This window comes from Hibiscus syriacus, unplaced genomic scaffold (genome assembly GCF_006381635.1).
Source record: "Hibiscus syriacus cultivar Baekdansim isolate YM2019G1 unplaced genomic scaffold, ASM638163v2 tig00110482_pilon, whole genome shotgun sequence".
NCBI classification, from domain to species: domain Eukaryota; kingdom Viridiplantae; phylum Streptophyta; class Magnoliopsida; order Malvales; family Malvaceae; genus Hibiscus; species Hibiscus syriacus.
The window spans coordinates 3,677,300-3,701,208 of NW_024062758.1; the positions used below are offsets into that span (position 1 = coordinate 3,677,300).

Here is a 23,909-nt window from a genome sequence, read left to right on the forward strand (position 1 = left end):
TCCCTAAAATCCTAAATACCCAATCCCTTAATCTCTTTAGTCGATCGTGGTAATCAACCATTTATTCGACTTTGGCAACCAACCTTTTGGCCATTTGGTGGGTTGTTTAGTCGGCCGTTTGAGCTTTAGTCATTTGGACGGCCATGGAAAAGTTTGGAGGAGGAGGAGGAGGAGGAGGAGGAGGAGGAGGAGGAGGAGGGAGGGGGAGGGAGGGAGAGGGGGGACGCGGGTTGTTTTTTAAATAATATTTTTTAAGAAAAATAAAAAAATGAAAATTTTAAGATAATGACACATGTGACTTAATGAAATTTTTTAACTGTCGTTATAGTCGAGGCACTTAAAATAATAATGTTTGTAACGTTAAACACTAAATGATTTAAAAAATAGTTTAAGTACCAATTTATAAAAACAAATAGAGTTTGATCACTTATTTTATATTTAAGCCTTATTTTTTTAATGTCAACAAGAAAAACACAATAGAGGGGAAAGAAACACAAAATATTCATGTCTTAACCTTTGTCATCGTTAGATCAATCAAACAACAAGCTTTAAATAATTTATAAAGTATTGTCAAGAGCCGTTAAAGATCTTATTGTATCGATAATGAAAGAAAAATAAATCAAAATATTAAAAATTCAAAAATTTAATAATAAAAATGATTTATTTAAATATAGTCCAATAACCTTAATGTTTTTTATCCTGTTTTTTTCTATAGCACTGATTTAGTTTACCCGAAACGGCTAAAATGATTTAACAACTTCTGTCTTCTTATGGGAACTTGTCTGTTCCATCTATAAGCTTCCATCCACTAATCCGGTGTCGTATTGGATTGTGCAGTCATAGTCCAATCCATCTGAAATAAATATATTCCCTAAAAGAGGGAAAGGATATCAAAATCTCACTGACGTTGGGCAAGATTCCACCACAAAAACATCGAGCAATCAGTCTGTACTAGGGTTTACGATTTTATCATTTGATAGATTCTCTTTAAATCGCCCCGGAAACACCCGGTTAAAAAATGTGGCCTAGTCGCAAGCTACAAGGAGAGATCGATCGTGTTCTCAAGAAAGTCCAGTAAGGTGTCGATGTGTTCGATAGCATCTGGAACAAGGTTTACCTTTAAGATTTCATCATTTCAAATAAGTCAATTTTTTCTGTTCTGTTCTATCTTTTTGTTTGGTTCTCGAGAAATTGCAGTAAAGCAGACTCTAATCAATGTTAGTCAACTGTGGTTCCTATGAAATTGAATCAAACATTTGTTAACTGTTGTCTCGCTACTTTTTGAAGTGTTTTTGGAAATATGTTGAATTTGTTTGTATTTTTTTCTTTATTAATGATTCAATTTGTTTTTAGATTTATCTTGATAAAAGAGGAAGAAGAGGTGTTAAATAATTTCAATAATTTATTTTTGTCAAGTAATTAGTTTTCCGTGGAGCAAATTTAATGTGAAGTGTTGATTGTTGGTTTTTCTTTTTATCGTATGGTTTAGGTTTATGATACCGATAACGCAAATCAGAAGGAAAAATTTGAGGCTGACTTGAAGAAGGAAATCAAGAAGCTGCAAAGGTATAAGGATCAGATCAAGACATGGATTCAATCGAGCGAGATCAAGGATAAGAAAGTTAGTTACTAGTTTTAAGTTATTTTCAATGATTTGTTTGCATTGGTTATTTGATTTGTCATGTTCATTAGGTAATTTGTGCAATTTTTTATTGCCCTTATTATTGTAATCTCATAGTCTGTATGTGGTGTTGTTGTATCACCTTTGCCTTAAATGATAAACAAAACTGTATTCTTACATTCATTATATACTCGTGTTAACTGATTTGAAGCTGATTATTATTACTCTTTGCTTCTTTTGTTTATCAACATAGATTAGTGCCTCTTATGAGCAGGCACTGGTGGATGCTCGGAAGCAAATTGAACGAGAAATGGAAAGGTTTAAGATATGTGAGAAGGAGACTAAGACAAAAGCATTCTCTAACGAAGGCTTGGGCCAACAGCCCAAAAATGTAAGCTTCCTGCACATCTCCTTGGTTTTTTTCCTATTTACCTGTGAATAAGTAGTGATGATGGCTCAAACTAGGCTTTTTCCCACTACATGAGGTATGCTGTATGGTTTATACCGTTGCACTCATATCAAGATTTTATATGTTTATGAACTAAACATAAAATTTGATTGGTACCTTTTAGGTCTAATTGGGCTTTAGTCTAGTTGTGTACTTGGAACTCCTTTCTCCTTTTATGATATTCAACCACCCTAGTCAAGGCATAAGTGGTCTTTTTCCCCTTTTTTCTTTGTAAACTCTCCATTTCTTCATCTTACCAAGCTTATTTAATAATCTTCAAACCTTGAAAGCTTCCTCACTGAATGAAATTAAAATTTTGGTAGCATGAGGTCCCAAAATTGTCCGCTCTATTTGAATTATATTTGATGTTTCAATTTCATTGCAGGACCCGAAGGAGAAGGCTATGTTAGAGACAAGGGATTGGCTGAACAATGTGGTATGGATTTAACCCTTTCTACCCCTTTTTCTTGCTTGTGTAAAAAATGGCTTCAACTCTATTATGGTGCAACTTTTATTTATTCTCATAATATATTTTCCATTCTATTCCTTTTTATCTGAATAAACTAAATATCATTTTTTTTCAACTTCCACTTCTGTTGAACTTTCCTTGTATATTTTGTGTTTTGTAGTAATTATTATATTACTTAAACTCACTAACTCAGTTATATCTTGAAGCTATTATGTAACAATACACTCTTTCCTTGAGTAGGTTTCTGAGTTAGAATCCTAGATTGATAGTTTTGAAGCTGAGATTGAGGGGCTGTCTGTGAAGAAAGGAAAGACAAGATCTCCTAGACTGGTAGAATTGAAAGAGAAAATATGAATGCAAGTCCAATGTTTTGTTTTGGTATAACTTTTTTTTCTTGTTTTCTTTGCTTCAGACACGCTTGGAGACATCAATTACATGACACAAAGCTCATATAATGAAGTTAGAATTGATTTTAAGACTATTGGACAATGATGAATTGAGTCCAGAGCAAGTCAATGATGTGAAAGACTTCTTGGATGATTATGTGGAACGTAATCAAGATTATTTTTTTATCCTAGAGTTGTTTTTCTGGGTGCCAATGTTACCTTCCGCTTTATCCTAATTTGTTTACACTTTATTTTTGGAAGTGCATTATTTTTATGCCCTTTGTTGGTCATTCATGTGGGTTTTCATTTTTACATATATTTCCAATTATTTCTTAGGAGGACTTTGATGAATTTAGTGACGTTAATGAGCTCTACAACTTATTACCTCTAGACAAGGTGGAGGCTTTTGAAGATCTAGTTGCAATTGGTCCACTTTCCAAGGTAAAGTCTTCTTGGTTTCTTTTCTTTATGCTTGAAGATTCTTGTATTATATATTAAATTGCAATTCAAATTGGTTTTCTTGCGACATTGTTACTTGCTAAGGCATGCTATTTACTAGCATATTGTTTTTTGAAAGTTGTATATGAACAATATCGATAGTAGTGATAAATGGATAGGGGTTCATAGGCGGTTGTCTTGAAGCAATGTGACACACTGAAGCTTGGCTTTGTGTCAAATGGGAAAAGGTTCTCCTAGGCTAATGGTTGGAAGGAATGAAAGAAAATCCAAAACCTTGACTTCTATTTAGCATCTTGGACCATAGAACCTCTTTTGGGTAAGTAGTAAGTAGAGATACAAAGGCTAAGATTAGGAGACATATAAACCATTTCTGCCTTGCGGTCAAGAAAGCTAATGCCATAGGTTACTGTTGCTCAAATTATGGCATGTTGGTAGAGATAAAGAATTGTCATAACCGTTTTTAGGGTGGAACAATTGTTTATTGTTTTAAAAAAAATTACGACTTTTAATTTGGAAAAATGGGTGATTTATAATTGATAAAATTAATAAGAGTTGCCATCAACCTTTGGGTTAGGTAGGTCGAGTACCTAAAACGTTTTTTAAAAACAATTTAAGAAAAATCTTTTTTAAAACAAAAGTTGGTCTGCGTTTACCAAAGATTCGATTAAAACGAGTTCAGGAGTCGGTTACGCGTGGGGAATGATTAGCACCCCCACAATGCCCAAAATTGGTACTGTTTCGCTTACACGTTGTCGTAATGGTGGAAATCCTGAATCAAATATCAAGTTAAAATATGATCCTTTTATTGAATATTGATTAATTTGCTTCAAATTAATTAATTAGGAAAAATTCTTTAACTAAAAAGAAACCTCAAAATTGATAATGGAGTTTTTCTCCGATTTTTATAAAGGAAAAGAATGGGTTCATGGGGTAAATCATGCATTTATTACCTTGATTCCTAAAAAAGGTAATCCAGAGAGTATTGAAGACTACAGACCTATTAGTCTTGTGGGCAGCTTATATAAGATTCTCTCAAAAGTTCTTTCTAAGAGACTCTTCATGTGTTAATGATATTGTAAGCCCAACATAGTTTGCTTTTATTCCTGGGAGGCAATTGTTAGATTGCCCATGTTTAGCTAATGAAGGCATTGACTTTTGGGGGAAACAAGGGCTAAGAGGAGTTGTTTTTAAAGTCGATTTCAGTAGAGCATATGACACAGTTGACTGGCAGATTCTTCTAAGGCTATTGAAAGTCATGGGCTTCGGTGACAGGTGGTGTTCTTGGATTTCACAGTGTATCTCCACTGCTTCAATTTCGGTTTTAGTCAATGGGTCGCCTACAGAGGAGTTTCCAATTGCTAAAGGATTGAGACAAGGATGTAGTCTTTCTCCTCTTTTGTTTAATGTGGTTGGTGAACTACTTCATATGATGTTAACCAAAGCTGTGGAAACTGGCCTATTTCAAGGGTTTTTGTTTGGCAAAAACCAGAACTTCACTTTGTCTCATCTTCAGTTCGCAGACGACCTAATTATTTTATGTGGAGCTTCCATTACTCAGATTAAGAATGTTAGAAGAGTTTTGAGGATTTTTAGCTTAATGACGGGGTTTCATCTTAATTTAGCTAAAAGCAAACTTTTTGGCATTAATGTGGAGGATGATATCATGGAGGATTGGGCTTCGGCTATTGGTTGTACTATTGGTTCCTTTCCATCCGTATATTTAGGACTTCCATTAGGGGCAATAAGAAATAGTGAGAAATTGTGGGAGTCGGTTATTGACAACTTCAATAAGAAACTAGCGGGTGGAAAGCTTTCTCTTTGTCAATGGCGAGCAGATTGGTGCTTATTAAGTCGGTATTGTCATCCTTACCTGTCTTCTTTCTATCTTTGTTCAAGATGCCATCTACTATATGTCAGAAGTTAAATTCTTTGATGGCGGCTTTTTTATGGGGTGGAGGGGTTGAGAAGAAGAAAATGCACTGGGTAAGTTGGCATAAGATTTGCAAACCTCTGAGTTGTGGAGGTTTGGGAGTTGCTGATTTGAAATATATTAATCGAGCTTTGTTGGGAAAGTGGGTGTGGAAGTTTGCTAATGAGAAAAATTCTATGTGGAAGAGTTTCATATGTACCAAACATGATGTTAGTTGTAATTCCATGGATATTTCCAAGGTCTTCTCCCAAAAAGACTCTTGGATTTGGAGGGGAATTGTTAATAACTTTATGTGGAGGAATTGGAGGTATATTAAGAGATTGGAATGGTTGTACCCTTTTGACTTTTTCAGAGAATGTTGGTCAAGGATCTCCTCCACTTGCTGAATTAAAAGCTATAAAAAGAGGCATTGAAATTTTTTTGTCTTCACGTTGGGAGTCTATTGGTAGGTTGATCGTTGAGAGTGATTGTTCGTCGGTAGGGGATTGGATTCATTCCCTGGTTCTGGCCCCAGTTTTTTTATCGCATCTTGTTTATCAGATTTCTACACTTATCATGGGAAAGGTTCATTCAGTGAGGTTAATTCCAAGGGCATGCAATGGAGAGGCAGACAGTTTAGCAAAGAAAGGGATAGGTTGACTGTGTGAGATGATTATTATGGCAGTTGGAGTGTTTAAGTATTATGTCCTGGATTTTAGTGTAATTGTTAAATCTTATGTAAACTTTCAGTATCAATAAAAGTTCTAAGGCACTCTTTTCCTCCTTCCGCTGATTAAGGAGCTTATTCTAAAGCTCTATTAATCAAGAAGGGGTTTTTTAACGAGGCCTTCCATTCTTATAAAAAAAAAAGATGATTTTATTAGAGGATGCCTTAGAGACCATGCGAAGCTACAAGTAGGGAATGGCAAATTGATCTCCTTTTGAAATGATACTTGGTTAGGGGATTTTCCTTTGAAAATTCTTTTCCCTAGGATTTTTGCACTTTCTCCAATTCAATGGGGCAAGGTTGCTGAATTTGGGAGCTATGATTCTAATGGATGGGAGTGGAATATTAAAACAAGGAGGAATCTCTGTGATTGGGAAGTGGTTCAGTTGTTAGAGAGATTGGATAGACTCAAAGACATTAAATTAACCGAATCTTTGGAGGATTGTTTGCTATGGGATGGAGTTGGGGAGGAGTTGTTTTCTATAAAAGCACGCAAGAAGTCTTTTTCCTATTCTAATGAGGATTCATTTATGTGGAACAAATATGTTTGGATGGGTTTAGTTCCTCCTAGAGTTGAGGCATTCCTTTGGCAAGTATCCCATAAAAAAGTAGCGGTGAGTGGAATTGAAGAAAAAGGGGGTTCCCTTAGGGGATGATATTTTATGCCCTTTCTGTAATCACTGTGAAGAATCTGTTCATCACCTTTTTATTTCTTGCCAGGTTTCGTGGGAACCGTGAAACAAAGTTATAGGCTTTTGGGTATTTCGTTAGTTATACCTTCTGATCCTCCCTCCCTTCTTAGCTCTTGGACAGATTTGAAGCCTTATTCTGCTATGTGGAAGTTTATTCCAACGGCAGTCCTATGGTCATTATGGAAGTTTAGAAATGAAATCATCTTTGGTGGAGGAAAGTTAGACAGATTTGCATTGTTTTTCACGGTTCGGCTGAGGTTAGCGAAATGGTTCCTAGCAAAGTATCCCAACCTCTCTATTCAGGTGGATTCGTTAATTGGTGATCCTTCAGTAGCAGACAATTTTTCTGTTATTAAAGATCTCAACAGGCCTGTGGTCTGTTGGAGTCCTCCTCCAACCGATTTTTATAAGATGAATGTGGATGGAGTTGTTTGTACTGTTGGGATGATTGCTGGAATTGGGGGTATTCTCAGAGATTGGAATCAGACTAAGCTAATTTCTTTTTCAGAAAATGTTGGTCCTACTCTTATCATCTTAGCAGATTTGAAAGTCATCAAAAAAGGAGTAGACATCTTTGTCTCCTCAGAATGGGTATCGAAAGGAAGACTAATTCTGGAATCTGATTGTGAATTAGCAGTGGGATGGTTGAAAGATCAAGCCACAGTTCCTACTTTTCTTACTAATCTAGTTAAGGAGTTGGTGTCTACAATTTCAGTGTTTGAGATTATTGTAAGGTGGATTCGGAGGTGTTGTAACTGCGAGGCTGATAAGCTAGTAAAGGAGGGGATTGGGTGATAGTAATTGTTGTATCAGCGAGTTGGGGCGTTTAGCATTAAGGATTATTAGGAGTGTGTTTAAGTTTTATGTATATCACAGGACTGTTTTTAAATCTTATGTACTTCATTTGCAATTAATATATTCTGGAACTCTTTTCCTCCTTCCGCTAGTTGGTTTTTATCCTAGGGTAAAGGACCTCTAAGAAGGAGGTTTTTAATGAGGCCTCCTATTCTTATAAAAAAATAATCCTCTATCGGGAAAGTTATTTCGATTATTTCTTATCCATAAATAATATTCCCTCTTTGATACAAAACATGATAGTGTTTCATACACGAATATATATATATATATATATATATGCACAAAGAACGAAACTATATAAAAACATGTGGGAACCACTTGTTGGAATCCTATGACATTGGATTATACTTTTGTCAAATTTGAAACAATATATAATATATATTTATTTGTTCAAAACGTGTGGAAAACTTTTTACACATCAAACATCTTGACTTTAAGATCACATTCATAATAATAATGCACATAAAACGATTAGCATTAAAGTAAAGAAATAAATAAATGTTGAATTTTACACAAATAACATTTCTATGCAATAAATCATACAACTTGATAAAAAAATCGTTAAAATGAAAAATAATCGTATACTATGGATAAATATATATTTTAATTCAGAAGGCATAAAAGATAAAAATGATTTGAAATGTAATTTGCCAATAAAAATCTGGAATTAACCACTACACAGATCAACAACAAATGGAGACTAAAACGTACTAAACTAAAAGTTAACAGTTTCAGTAAGTATATATCCAAAAATAAATAATACACGCATGGTGACCAAAACATAAATATAACACAGTTTAGACCCGAAATAAAATGCAATAATTTTCATTTGATGACTAAAATAGAAATTTACAAAAGTCATTACCAAAATCAAACATTAAAGATACTAATATAACAAGACTAAAACACAAATAATAAAACATAAGAGCTTGAAATAAAATAAATATAACTTTATTTAATAACTAAAAAACAAGGTTATAAAGTAACAGGAACTAAAAGTGGAATTATCCCTGAATATGAAAACACGGAAACCCCTCCCCTTTCGTACGATGTCGTTTTGCATAGTGTTTTTAAGCCCAAAATACGGGCTTCATCCCCTCAATTTCATTCATTTTCTCAGTTTATAAACTGAGGAAGGAGAGAGAAAATAATTTTCTCATCAATGCTTTATTAGGAAAGAAAGGTCACCGCCGCCGATGGAATCCACAACGGCGTCAGGGCAGAGCGCGGTAGTCGGAGTGACCCCGAACACCCAAAAAGATCCCCTCCGATTTATACAACCCGAATCTAAACCCTCCTTAGTCTAATTTTTACCCAAACCCCCTAGATATAGGAAAAAAATGATTTTTACCTCCGATAAAAGGCTTTTATAACTCCGGTGAGGTTACCCTGCGGCCAGATCTACGAGGGTGAGATCGTTTTCTTTCTTTCTAATTTCCTCATTGTTCTCTTCGTGGTTTGATCTCTCGATGTTTGGGTTCCCCTTGGTTCGAATACTCCCTCCTGTTCGAATACTTTTTTTTTCTCTTCGAAAACTCCTCCTGTTCGAATCCTCACTGTAAATGTTTTTCTCCTTGTTCGAATGCTCTCCTTTGTCTTTTATGGTTGCTTGCAGTGGTCGTTCCACTGATGTCTTGTTTAGTGGAGGATTACGTTTCATTTTTTATTATTTTAGTGGGATTTGGGTGGATGGTTGATTTGATATTATTTGTAGATGGATGATGACTCGGTGATGGCGATGGTGGCCTCGGCAGTCGGCTGGAGTGGTGACTTGGTGGCACGTTGGCGGCGACTGGTTGTGTTGAAAAGTCGGCGTGTACAGTGAACTGTCTACCTTCTTGCTGGCGGCGATGGTTTAAGATTAGGGATTTGAAACCCTAATCTGAATTGGGTCAAGTCATTGGGCCAGTCGAATTGGGTTTGGACCAGATCTGGGTCAATGTTGTAGTATGGGTTGGTTTGTTGGATCTAAACCGGGTAAGCCTGCTAAGTTTTGTAATTGGGCTGCTGAGTTGCTGGACTTGAGTAGCCTACACAAACCGACCCATATTACAACATTGACCCATATTTGGCCCAAACCCAATTCGATCGGCCTAATTACTCGACCCAGTTCAGATTAGGGTTTCAAATCCCTAATCCTAAATTGTCGCTGCCAACAAGGTGAACAGTCCACTGTACACGCCGACTTTTTATCAATAACCAGTCGTCGTCGATGAGCCACCAAGTCACCACTCCAGCCGACTGTCGAGGCCACCATCGTCATCACCGAGTCATCATCCATCTACAAATAATACCAAATCAGTCATCCACCCAGATCCCACTAAAACAATAAAAAAAAGAAACCTAATCCTCCACTAAATAAGACATCAGTGGAACGACCACTGCAAGCAACCATAAAAGACAGAGGAGAGCATTCGAACAAGGGGAAAACATTTACAGTGAGGATTTGAACAGGAGTTTTCGAAGAGAAAAAGTATTCGAACAGGAGCGAGTATTCAAACCAAGGGGAACCCAAACATCGAGAGATCAAACCACGAAGAGAACAATGAGGAAATTCGAGAGAAAGAAAACGATCTCACCCTTGTAGATCTGGTCGCGGGGTAATCTCATCGGAGTTGTAAAAGCCTTTCATCGAAGGTAAAACTCATTTTTTTTTCTAGATCTAGGGATTTTGGGTAAAGATTAGACTAAGGGGGTTTAGATTCGGGTTGTATAAATCGGAGGGGATCTTTTTGGGTGTTCGGGGTCGCTCTGCCGCGTCGCCGCCGTGGATTCCATCGGCGGCGGTGACCTTGATGAAGCATTGGAGAGAAAATTATTCTCTCTCCTTCATCAGTTTCTAAACTGAGAAAATGAATGAAATTGAGTGGATGAAGCCCGTATTTTGGGCTTAAAAATACTGTGCAAAACAACGTACGAAAGGGGTTTCCATGTTCAGGGGTAATTCCACTCTTAGTTCCTCTTGCTTTATAACATTTTTTTAGTTATTAAAGGATGTTATGTTTATTTTATTTCAAGCTCTTATGTTTTATTGTTTGTGTTTTAGTCCTGTTATATTAGTATCGTTAATGTTTGATTTTGGCAATGACCTTTTTAAATTTCTATTTTAGTCATCAAATGAAAAGTTCTTGCATTTTATTTCGGGTCTAAACTGTGTTATATTTATGTTTTGGTCACCATGCGTGTATTATTTATTTTTGGATAAATACTTATTGAAACTATTAACTTTTAGTTTAGTACGTTTTAGTCTCCATTTGTTGTTGATATGTATAGTGGTTAATTCCATATTTTTATTGGCAAATTACATTTCAAATCATTTTGATCCTTTGTGCCTTCTGAATTAAAATATATATTTATCCATGGTGTACGATTATTTTTCATTTTAATGATTTTTTTATCAAGTTGTATGATTTGTTGCATAGAAATGTTATTTTTGTGTAAAATTCAACATTTATTTATTTTTTACTTTAATGCTAATCGTTTTTATGTGCATTATTATTATGAATGTGATCTTAAAGTCCAGATGTTTGATGTGTAAAATGTTTTCCACATATTTTGAACAAATAAATATATGTTATATATTGTTTCAAATTTGACAAAAGTATAATCCAATGTCATAGGATTCCAACAAGTGGTTCCCACATGTTTTTATATAGTTTAGTTCTTTGTGCATATATATATATATATATATATATATATATATATTCGTGTATGAAACACTATCATGTTTTGTATCAAAGAGGGAATATTATTTATGGATAAGAAATAATCGAAATAACTTTTTCGATGGAGGATTGTTAATTTTGAGGTTTCTTTTTGAGTTAAAGAAATTTTTCTAATTAATTAGTTTGAAGCAAATTAATCAATATTCAATAAAAGGATCATATTTTAACTGGGGGTGTATTCGGTTCGGTTTTTTACTAAAAATTGAACTTAACCGAAATAAATGGTTTTTTTAAAATTTAAACCTAAACCGAATTATGTGAAACCGATTTTTTCGGTTCGGTTTGTCGGTTTTTCAATGAAAAATTCACTTGAAACTATAAATTCAACAAAAAATTGTCTATATTCGGTTCAATATGGAACAAGTGGGTTCCATATGGAAAACCCGAACCGAATCAATAGAATTGATTCTTTAAATCAACCCGAAACCGAACCGTTTTAGTTGGTTTTTCGGTTTTCTCGGTTTCGTTGCTCAGCCCTAATTTTAACTTGATATTTGATTCAAGATTTTCACCATTACGACAACGTGTAAGCAAAACAATACTAATTTTGGGCACTGTGGGGGTGCTAATCCTACCCCACGCGTAACCGACTCCCGAACTCATTTTAATCGAATCTTTGGTAAACGCAGACCAATTTTTGTTTTAAAAAACGATTTTTCTTAAAAAAAATTTTAAAAGATGTTTTTAGGTACTCGACCTACCTAACCCAAAGGTTGATGACGACTCTTATTCATTTTATCAATTATAAATCATCCATTTTTTCAAATTAAAAGTCGTACTTTTTTTTAAACAATTGTTCCACCCTAAAAACGGTTATGACAAGAATGAAATGAAGCAAGTATAGTTTTAGACTGTTGGTTTAACACTGACACATTTAGTAGAATGTCAAGTACTGAGGGTCAATATTTTAAAGAGATGGGCATATGGATGGAGATGTTAACCATAAGATCAAGTCTGGGTTTGCTTGAGTGGAGGAGTGCAACAAGATATTTGTATGATCACAATATACCTTTGACTTTGAAGGGGACAATCTATAGGATGGCTTTCAGACATGTTTGCTACATGGTACAAAATGTTAGGCTAACAAGAAACAGTATATAGTAAACATGCTTGTGGCAGATATGCAAACCCTAAGAACTTACTGTTTACACTGCACTTCGCAGTGGTTTGCCACATAGGTGATAGGATGTAGATCAAGGATGTGCACTTATTAGAAGGATGCAACACTTTAACCTAGTGAAGGGTTGAAGGTTGAAGGAGAGACCAAAATAGATGTTGGTGGAGGTGGTGATAACATTTGGTATAAAATTATTAGAACTTGAAGGGATGGTGGTTGATGGAAATGATTGGAGGAGGATTCGAGTCTGTGTTCCAATGTAGATTTTTATGTCTTGGTTCTCGTAGCCGACCCTAAATATATTGGGATTAAGGCCTGTCGGTTCTGTTTGGTACTTAAATAAGGCATTTTGTCATGTGTGCATTCGTGTGATTTTTAACAGAATTGTCATGGAATGGCCTCTTTCATTAAAAATAACCTGTAGAAAATCTTTATGTTATCAGGGTGCTCCAATCTTGAAGACTTCTTTGGCAGCACCAACATCTCAAATGCCTGTAAGTGTTCTCTTTCACTTTTTTTTATTTTTAATATATTTAATGGTGCAGTCAGATGCTTAAAAATGGGTCAAGTTTTCCAAAAGAAGATGTTTTATCATTAGTTGATGGCTTGATGAATGGTTTTGATGTATAAGATTGGGTATTGTTTTGATATAATAGCAGGGTAGTTCCTCCCTAGAGCATGTTGAAGATACTGCTTCCCAGGATAGTAATTCTGATATGGCAAAGACTCCACCTTCAAAAAGTAGTGCAATTAATTCTTCTGCTGCATCAACACCAACTGGGAGCCATGCAACCCCTGCACTGAATTTTCCACTTCTGCTGCATCAACACCAACTGGGAGTCATGCAACCCCTGCACTGAATTTTCCACCTCAGGGTCTGTCTGGCGCTCAACTCCTTCAGTTCTTCCAGATTCAATTTCTGCTCAAAGTGTCTTGGAAAGCACTGCCTCTACCAATCCTTCTTCTCCTGTAAATTTGTCTAATTCTACAAAAGAAGAAGATATCACAAACTTCCTTGGACGTAGGCCGTCTCCATCCCTTGTCGATACTGGAGTATGAGGCATTAGTAGAGGAGGTCTATCCAGTCATCTTACATCTAGTACCCCCCTTGTGTCTAGAAGTGTGGCTTATGGCAATGTAGGCCTTGGTGTTGTCCCTTCAGCGCCTGACATGTCCAAAAGAAATATTTTGGGGGTTGATGAGAGGCATGGAAATAGTAGCATGGGGCAATCTCTGGCATCACCTATTAGCAACAGAATGATCTTGCCTCAAGCAGCCAAGGCTAATGACGTAAGTTCATCTGCCGATTCTAGTAATCCTATTGAGTCTGCTGGATTACCTGGCAGAGCTTTTTCCCCTTCAGTGGTTTCGGGAATGCAATGGAGGCCTGGAAGTTCTTTTCAGAATAAAAATGAGCTGGTATGCTAGTATGTTATCAATCTTTATTCATGCCATATGTGTTAGGTTTGATATTGTAGCTAATGTATGCATTTCAGGGGCAGTTTCGTGAAAGAACTGATATAGCTCCTGATATAAGGGAAAAGTTTTTGCAACGATTCCAGCAAGTGCAGCAACAAGGTCATAGCAACCTGCTTGGCAACATGCCTCCTCTTGCTGGATGAAATCATAATCAATTTTCTGCACCACAACAAAGCCCTCTCATTCAGCAGGTCCTCATTCATACATGGATTCCTTCTGTTCTTTTGCCTGCTCCGTGCTGTTAAACTTCTTACAAACAGAGTTCAACACAAATCTAGATTTTTGTTTTCATTTCATATGTATGTTGTATCTATGTACTGCCCGTTGATAGAAACCGAGATTAGCTTTCTTTCATGAAAGAAATGGAAAATAATCTTTTTTGATCTTATATTGGCAGCTAAATTCTCAAAGCTCATCATTCTCTATCCAATCCGGTGTGGGACTCAGTGGCCAAACACCTGGTCTTAATAGTGTTATTTCTTCCAGCTTACAGCAGCAACCAACCTCCATCCACCAGCAGTCTAGTCAGCAGGCATTGGTGATGAATGTTCCAAAGGATGCTGGTAAGATTAAATTTGTTTGAATTTCTGTTGGACCTTAATTTTTTTTATAGGTGAGGTCCTTTTGAGGGATTTTGGAAGGATATAATATCATTTAATGTTATAAGTGCATGCACGGAGCATCTATTTTGGTCTGTTTCTACCACGTCATGTTTGGTTTCACAGTAAATCTATTTCATTTCTGATAATAATTTCTAAAAATAGCTTTTCGAAGGATTATAACTTTGTATTTTTTCTACAAGAATATGTTTTCTAGAGCAATTGGTGCAATCTTTCTTCAGGTGTTGGAATAGAAAAGGTGATATCAGAAAACCTGTTATCATAGTGGTTTATGCACAGTGACTGTGGGCTGCTATTTAAGTTGTCATGGAAAAAATATAATCGTGCTTTAATCTCTTAGATATATTTTTATGTATATGTAATATTTTTTCTTGATTAAGAGCTTAATATATGTTCAGATGTTGGCATTGCAAAAGTTGAGGAACAACAATTGCAGAATTTATCTGATGGTTAAGGTTCTGAAGCTATTCCAACTTCTGGGCTTTCCAAAAATCTCATGAATGAAGATGATTCGAAAGCTCCATATGCAATTGATTCTCCTGTATGTAGAATACTTCCTAATCTTGTATATGTATTATGCATATTAGTTGGGTGTGGGGCTGTATTTGTAAACATGTTCAATCTTATACTAGAAGCATCATTAACTTTTTACACTTCAATTTGGTACTCCGTCTTAAGTTTTCCACTATATATGTGCTTAGTTTCTAAAACTACTTGTTCATGGGCTTGACCAGATAGACAAAAGACGTTGGCAGAATAATGTGTTTTTCTTGGTTTAAAAAAATACATTGTTTGCTAGATGGAATGAAAAATCTGAGAGATCAAGATAACGAAAGTGGATCTGTAAATGCTTCTTTGTGCAGGCTGCTGTATCAGGCTCTTTGACTGAACCTGCTCGAAACATTCGGGATATTGATCTTTCTCCTGGACAACCCTTACAATACAACCAATCTTCTAGTGGTCTCGGAGTTATTGGTAGGAGAAGTGTTTCTGATCTTGGTGCCATTGGTGACAACCTCAGTGGTTCAAAAATTCTGGGGGAATGCATGATCAGTTATACAATTTGCAAATGCTCGAGGCTGCATATTACAAACTTCCCCAACCTAAAGACGCAGAACGAGCGGGGAACTACATTCCAGTATGGCATTTCCAATGATATATTTTGTTTTCAAAAAGATGATATTTAATTTGTAGATTCATTCATATTGTTACGATTTAGGTAGGTTGCTCCCGGGGTTATACAATGCCTTCTCACCGTTGGGATTAACAAAATGGAGAGCCTAGACTACGATTAATGGCTACGTCTTAGAATTTTGGTTCAAAGAGGGTAGCTATGAGGCGACTAAGGGTTCTACAAGCACAGTCGGGTAATAAAACTTGCGTTGATTGTATCCAAAAGAAGACTCGGGATGCGTCGTTTCCTATGGTGAATGTAAGGATCCACCTGTTGCGAAGAAAAAGGTCAATGGTGGTTCTAGTATTAATCGGCAGCAGCCATTGAACGGATCTTTGAGCGACAATAGGAGGAACCAAGCAGCAAGTGATTTTAGATCAGAGAATTATCCCGGTGGTGAATTAGGAGGTGCTAGGGTGAAGTCGAGATCGATTAAGGATAAGTTAAAGAGATCCCATTTGCAGGCATCGTCAACGAATAAGGATACATCATCAGCTCAAAATGCGGCAGTGGTTGTCCATGATGGAATCAAGGAGTTACCCAAAAAGGGGTGTTGTGATGAAAAGCTTGGTGAAGTTGCAAGAAATGGGAAAATTGGGCTTAATAATTGGTGGAAGGTAGGCCATCCAAAATAAGTAACGGGTATGGAAGCGGTGCTTCACGTTATTTATCGAAAATCTACCAGAGAAGATCCATTGGAAGAGGTTTGGATCATTATTTTGCACCCACGGTCGGGTTATTGACGCATTCATTCCAAACAAAAGAAATTCGAAAGGGCTTCGCTTTGGTTTCATTCGTTTTGCAACAATCGAAGAAGCAAGGAAGGCGATCTCATAAATGAATGGATCTCATATTGATGGGAGCAAAGTTGGTGTATCTTTGGCTAAATTCAAACCTCGCCAGTCTTTTTGGAAAAAGACCTCTACATCAGTTCACCGTAAGTCTGAGATGGAAGGTGTTTCGAGGAAGAATCATTGTGAAGTTGAAGGTGTTATGGACGAAGATAAACTTCACGTGTTGGGTAAATGTCTAGTGGGGTGGTGCAAGAACTTTATCAAAATCGGTCATCTCGCTAGACAAATGCAAGCGAAGGGCCTCACTGGTTTCTCCTTAATGAGAGCTGCTGGAAATGCGGTATTAATGATTTTCGAAGACTCTTCTTCATTGAGAAGTGTGAAGAACGATAAATCAGAGACTCCCGCAAAATGGTTCTCCAGAGTCGAAGTTTGGTCAGAGACTTTGGTAGTGGAGTGTCGTCGAGTATGATTAGTTTGCAAGGGTGTTCCTTTTCACGTATGGAATTGAGATACTTTCAAAAACATTGCTGATAAGTGGGGTTATTTATTAGCAATTGACGAAAGCTGTCAGTCACCATCATCTTTTGATCGGAAAAAATTCAAGTCCTCACAAAGGCTGATGTGAGAATTGATGCGATGTTGGAATTGAAGGTCGGTGACAACTCCTTCAAAATCATAGTGCATGAGATTGAGACTTCATTCAAACCAAACTCTTGGGCCCCTGACGAAGTCGAATCTCATTAGATCTCGTCTCTTCAGTTGTGGCTTTGATTTAGGTTAAATGGTTACAGGTGTTGGTTTCCTTTTGTGTTACGTTCTTTTGCGTTGTTTTTTATCCTATTATTGGAGGTGTAACTAAGAAATAAGGTGATTGTAAAGACGAAAAAAACTTGTTCCGAATAAATCGTGTTTATTTCTGCTGAATATGGCTGACTTAAATAGAGTTTACAATGTAACAACTTTACATAAAAAGATGCATAAAATTAGCAACAGAATAAAAATGATTCTATCTAATTAAAAATGATCCTATCTAATAACTAATAGAATAAAAAACTGATTCTATCTAATTAAAAATGATCCTATTTAATAACTAATAGAATAAAAACTGATTCTATCTAATTAAAACTGATCCTATCTAATATTTAATTTAGATATTCTCGACACCCCCCTCAAATTAGAGAATAGATTTCGATCATTCCCAGCTTGGACAGAAATCCTTCGAACATCGTAGTAAACAGTTCCTTGGTGAGAACATCGGCGAGCTGCTCTGATGATGAAACAAACGGTATGCAGATATCGTCATTTTCCAGCCTCTCCTTGATGAAATGTCGATCTATTTCGACATGTTTGGTCCTGTCATGCTGTACAGGATTCTGAGCAATACTGATTGTCGATTTGTTGTCGCAATACAACTTCATCGGTTTATCTCTTTCAACCTTCAGCTCCTCCAAGATCCTCCTAAGCCATAACAACTCACATACTCCTTGCGCCATGGCTCTGAACTCGGCCTCCGCACTACTTCTAGAGACAACTGGTTGCTTCTTGCTCCTCCAAGTAACTAAGTTGCCCCAGACAAAAGAGCAATAACCGGTAGTAGATCTTCTGTCTGTAGAACTTCCGCCCCAATCAGCATCAGTGAAGATCTCCACTCTTCGACTTCCATTCTTCGAAAACATGATTCCTTTACCAGGACTCCCTTTCAAGTAATGAAGAATCCGGTAAACAGCCTTGGAGTGTTTTTCTGAGGGACAATGCATAAACTGACTAACCAAGCTCACAACAAATGCAATATCTGGTCTCGTATGAGCCAAATAAATCAGTTTCCCCACCAGCTTCTGATATCGATTCTTGTCCACAGGCTCAGCACCATCTTCTTTTTCGAGTTTTTGATTCGGATCAATAGGAGTCGCCACTGGTTTACATCCGAGTAATCCGGTCTCTTTTAAGATATCGAGGACATATTTCCTTTGCGAGATAATTATACCTTTTGAGGATCTAGCCACCTCCATTCCAAGGAAATATTTGAGTTGTCCTAGATCCTTGACTTCAAACTGGTTGGATAAGTTCTTCAATGACTCCAACTCTACTGTGTCATCTCATGTCATAACAATGTCATCTACATACACAATTAAAATAGCAATTTTACCATTATTGTGTTTGTAGAACATAGTATGATCAGACTGGGCCTGAGTGTAACCATGTTGTTTCACAGCTCTCGTGAATCTCTCGAACCAGGCTCTCGGAGATTGTTTCAATCCATAAATGGATTTCTTTAGCTTGCAGACCCTGCCATCCTTCTTCAATTCATCAAAGCCTGGAGGAACTTCCATAAACACCTCTTCCTCTAGCTCACCGTTTAGGAACGCATTCTTCACATCAAACTGTCTGAGAGTCCAATCCAGATTGGCGGCTAGTGAGAGTAGGACACGTACGGTGTTTAGTTTGGCCACAGGTGCGAAGGTCTCCTCGTAGTCAAGGCCGTATGTCTGAGTGAAGCCTCGTGCTACGAGTCTTGCCTTGTATCTCTTGACCGAGCCATCTGCATGGTATTTGATGGTGAACACCCACTTGCTGCCTACAGATCGTTTCCCCTTAGGTAAAGGAGTTAGATCCCACGTGTCATTCTTCTTCAGGGCCTTTAACTCCTCAAAAACTGCCTCTCTCCATCTTGGAACTTCTAGAGCTTCATGTATCGACTTAGGTAGTGCATCATCCATAATCCTGGTGGAAAAAGCTTTGAAATCTGGAGAGAGTTTATTATAAGATAAGAAATTGGATATTGGATGTTTTGTGGTACATGATCTAACACCTTTGCGCAAGGCTATGGGTTCAAAGAATTTTGTAGAAGGCTCTAAATTTGGAGAATAAATAGGAGAAAGAGAAGTCGTACCTTGGACCATAGTCGAGTCCGATGGTTGGCATACCTTGGGGGCCGGTGGAACATTACTTGGTCGAGTCATCCGTCTAGAATAAACACGAAGTTCAGTAGGTGGTTCCAAGTTGGTTTCTACCTGAGTCTCACGAGGTTGTGAATTTATAGGTTGTGAAATCCTAGGATTAGTTATGAAAATATGAATTGGTTCCACTGAGTTATTTACAACCGATTTTGGCAAGGATGTTTGTTCCCAAAAACTCATTTCAGAGTCATTCTCCCCCGGAAGAGTTTTTTTGTCAAAAAAGGTTGTTTTTCAAAAAATGTGACATCCATACTCACATAATACTTCCCAGATTTAGGATCAAAGCATTTATACCCTTTTTGTGTTGGTGAAAAACCTAGAAATATGCATTTATGTGCTCGGGGATCGAGTTTTCCTCTATTTTGGCCGTGTATATGAGCAAAAGCAATGCAACCAAAAATTTTAGGTGTTAAATCAGTGAAAGATCTATTTTCAGGAAACATATTCTTTAGAGCTTGCAAAGGAGTAATATAATTAAGAACTCTTGTAGGCATTCGATTTATCAAATAAGACGCTGTTAAGAGTGCTTCATTCCAAAAACGATTAGGAACATTCATAGCAAACAGTAAAGCCCTAGTCACCTCTAATAAATGCCTATTTTTTCTTTCAGCAACTCCATTTTGTTGGGGAGTATCAACGCAAGAACTGTGATGAATAATTCCTTTTTGTTTCAAAAAATCACCTAAGATTGCATTAAAATATTCTCGACCATTATCGGTTCTAAGAACTTGAATATTTGCTTGAAATTGAGTATTGATCAGTGAGTGAAAATTTTTGAAAACACTTGCTGCCTCGGATTTTTCTTTTAGTAAATAAATCCACGTGACTCTAGTGTGATCATCAATGAATGTGATGAACCATCTAGATCCTGAGGCTGTTTTTACTCGTGAAGGGCCCCAAATATCACTATGCACAAGAGAAAAAGGTTTTGATGGCATATACTTTAAAGATGGATAAACAGATCTATGATGTTTTGTCAATTCACAAGCTTCACACTGAAAAGAAAAACCGTCCTTTTTTTTAAAAAAGATTTGGAAACAAATATTTCAAGTAATTAAAACTAGGATGGCCTAACCTATAATGCCAACATTATTTCATTCTCACAAGACAAGGTAGTAAAGCATCTCGGTTTCTGAACTTGTTTATCTGAAGGATTGTCCGTGACCAAGTTATAGAGTCCATCAACCTCCTTAGCATTGCCAATCATCTTCCCCGAACAAGGGTCCTGAAATTCAAATCCAGCAAATGTTATTGTAGCAATGCATTTGCAATCATGAATAATACGATTAACAGAGATGAGATTGAAAGAGAGCTTTGGGACATGTAGGACATTTAGTAATGTGAGAGATGGAAAAATAATGATAGAGCCTTTTCCAGCTATAGAGGCTAGGGAGCCATCAACAATTTTTACCTTCAGATTACCAGATAAAGGAAAATAAGATGAGAATATGGAGGAATTACCGGTCATGTGATCTGTTGCCCCTGAATCTATGATCCAAGGGTTTGATTTAGAGCCGGCTATGAAAGTTGTAGGATATGTACCTTTCTGGGCTAATGATGAAGAGGCAATATAAGATGATGGGTTACGAGTGTTGGATATGGAATGAAAACTCATTAGTTGATACAATTGCTCTAGCTGTTCTTTGCTGAAGGCAGACAGTTCTGAGGCAGGTTTCGGCTCTTCAGAAGCATCTTCAGATGAGACATGGAATCCCTTTGCATTACGAGAATTTCGATTGGCTGAAAAATTCTCGGCTGGCTTCCCATGTAGCTTCCAACACTTGGCTTTAGTGTGTCCCGGCTTGTTGCAGTGCTCGCAGATTGGCCGATCTCTGTCGTTCCGACGATCGTTGCGACGTGGTGGCTGACCCGAGAACAAGGCAGAAGACTCGGTGGGATTTGGTGAGTGGCCTCCAAGCATGACTGTCCGCCGGCTCTCCTCTCGTCTGACTTCGGAGAAGACTTCTCTTGTGCTTGGTAGTGGTTCACGACCAAGAATGCGCCCTCTGACTTCATCCAATTCCTTGTTAAGACCGACAAGGAATTCGAAGACGCGTTCTTTTTCCACCATCTTCTGGAATAGAGCCCTGTCCTTAGCACAACTCCATTCGTAGTCGCTGAACATGTCAACCTCTTGCCACAAGGTCTTGAGTTCAGTGCAGTATTGAGTGACAGTTTTTTCTCCTTGTTTTAGCCTCCATAACCGAGTTTTTAGTTCAAACCATTGTCCTGCGTTCCCGAGATCAGAATAGGTCTCGTTCACAACATTCCAAATGTCATGAGCAGTAGGTAGGAAGAGATAAGTTCTCCCTACACTCGGATCCATGGAATTTATGAGCCAAGACATAATCATCGAGTTTTCTGCCTCCCATCTTTCAGATTCTTCATCTTCTTCGGCATGTTTCGTAGTGGTACCTGAGAGATAGCCGAATTTTCCACGGCCACGAATAAACAGTTTCACAGATTGTGACCACTGTAAGAAATTATTTCCATTCAACTTGTGAGAAGTGATGGATATGTTTTGGAAGGATTCAGTGTTTAGGGTGATTGAAGGTGAGCGAGTAGAACTCATAGAGTCGATACCAGAGGTATCATCGTAGGGTTTGGCCATTTTGGCTCTGACACCATAAAGACGAAAAAAACTTGTTCCGAATAAATCATGTTTATTTATGCTGAATATGGCTGATTTAAATAGAGTTTACAATGTAACAACTTTACATAAAAAGATGCATAAAATTAGCAACAGAATAAAAATGATTCTATCTAATTAAAAATGATCATATCTAATAATTAATAGAATAAAAAACTGATTCTATCTAATTAAAAATGATCCTATCTAATAACTAATAGAATAAAAACTGATTCTATCTAATTAAAACTGATCCTATCTAATATTTAATTTAGATATTCTCGACAGATTGTCTACTGTGACTTTTGGATGAGGATGTGTGAGTTTAAGGTGTTTGTTGTAATGGCGTATATCACCATAGGAGGATATTTCGTGTTTTCTTATGTATTGGATATTATTATTAATAAACTCTGAGGTACTATTTTCTTCCTTCCAATGATCGTTAACATACTTTTTAGTATGTGAACGAATACGAAGGGAGTTTTTAATGAGACCTCCAACTTCTATAAAAAAAAATATAGTTACGATTTGCTTTTATTTGCAGAAGCACCCTACGGCAACCCCTGCTAGCTACCTTCAAGTTCAGGCACCCATCGTGAACAATCCTGCCTTCTGGGAACGCTTGAGCATTGATGGATACGGCACTGGCACTGATACACTTTTCTTTGCATTTTATTATCAACAGGTAAATAAGTCTCTCTCTCTCTCTCGCACTTGCCTTGTTCGCATGCATAATACAATGTGTTGGTGAGCTCTCCAATGTGTCAAATTTTGTGCAGAACACTTACCAACGATATCTAGCAGCAAAGGAGCTGAAGAAGCTTTCTTGGAGATACCATAGAAAATACAACACATGGTTCCAGCGGCATGAGGAGCCAAAAATCGCTACTGATGAATTTGAACAGGGAACCTATGTATACTTTGATTTTCACATAGCAAATGATGACCACCAACATGGATGGCAAGTTGGCTTGGAATTGCAGTAGCTTTTCAATTATTTAAAGCATATCATCTTCTAGTTTACATTGATTTCATCTGTTATTCAGACTTGTTGGATACATCTCATTCTTTCTATTATAGACATTTACTGTGTAATATTTTTCAGGTGTCAAAGAATCAAGACAGAAGTCATCTTTGAGTACAACTTTCTTGAAGATGAACTTATGGTATAAGGAGATCAAGAGGTTGGTACGGTTATACTATAATATGTTGAGTGTCGCTTTGCATATGTAAATTATAATTTTATATACTGAATTTTCTTTGAACTTTTCAAAAACCCTAATTGTCAAAATTCAAAGGATAAAAGATGAGATTAGAATCTCAGATTTAGAATATTATCATTTTCCATTGATGCCTATATTCTGTTTAAATATGAACTCCAGCTTGATCGACATTGGGCAAAATTCAGAGCATAACACTAGTAGACCATGGGTCTTCTAAGGCTTTACTTGGTATGAAGAATGAAAATATAGGTGAAAATTTTGTTTATTAACTGTTAAGACTAGTTTCTTACTTTGAATCTTTACCATTTAATTAACAAATTTTCCATCATTCCTCATCTTCTCAATACCAAGCAAAGCCTAAGTGATGTTATTAGCAGGTTTGTGCTTTCTAGAAACTCTGGAGCTTTAACGCACTGCAAAATGCTAGCTGTGATTGTAGAAGGGATTTTGAGCCAGTAATCTGCTGAGGCTCTTCGGATGATTTTGGAGAAACAAAAGTTGCAATTTTGATTGGACACTGGAGAACAAGAAAACGTGCGAATTCTTGAGGTGTGGCTGATGAGGCAGGTTTATTTCCTTGGAATTTCTTAAATTTAATTTATTAATAAGGATTAATCCC

The 23,909-nt window shown here is 36.9% G+C and overlaps 1 pseudogene; it reads left to right on the top strand.

Moving 5' to 3' along the window:
* The first annotated feature begins 907 nt into the window (after window positions 1-907).
* On the top strand, window positions 908-23,345 carry LOC120128679 (annotated as a pseudogene).
* Window positions 23,346-23,909: the final 564 nt, after the last annotated feature.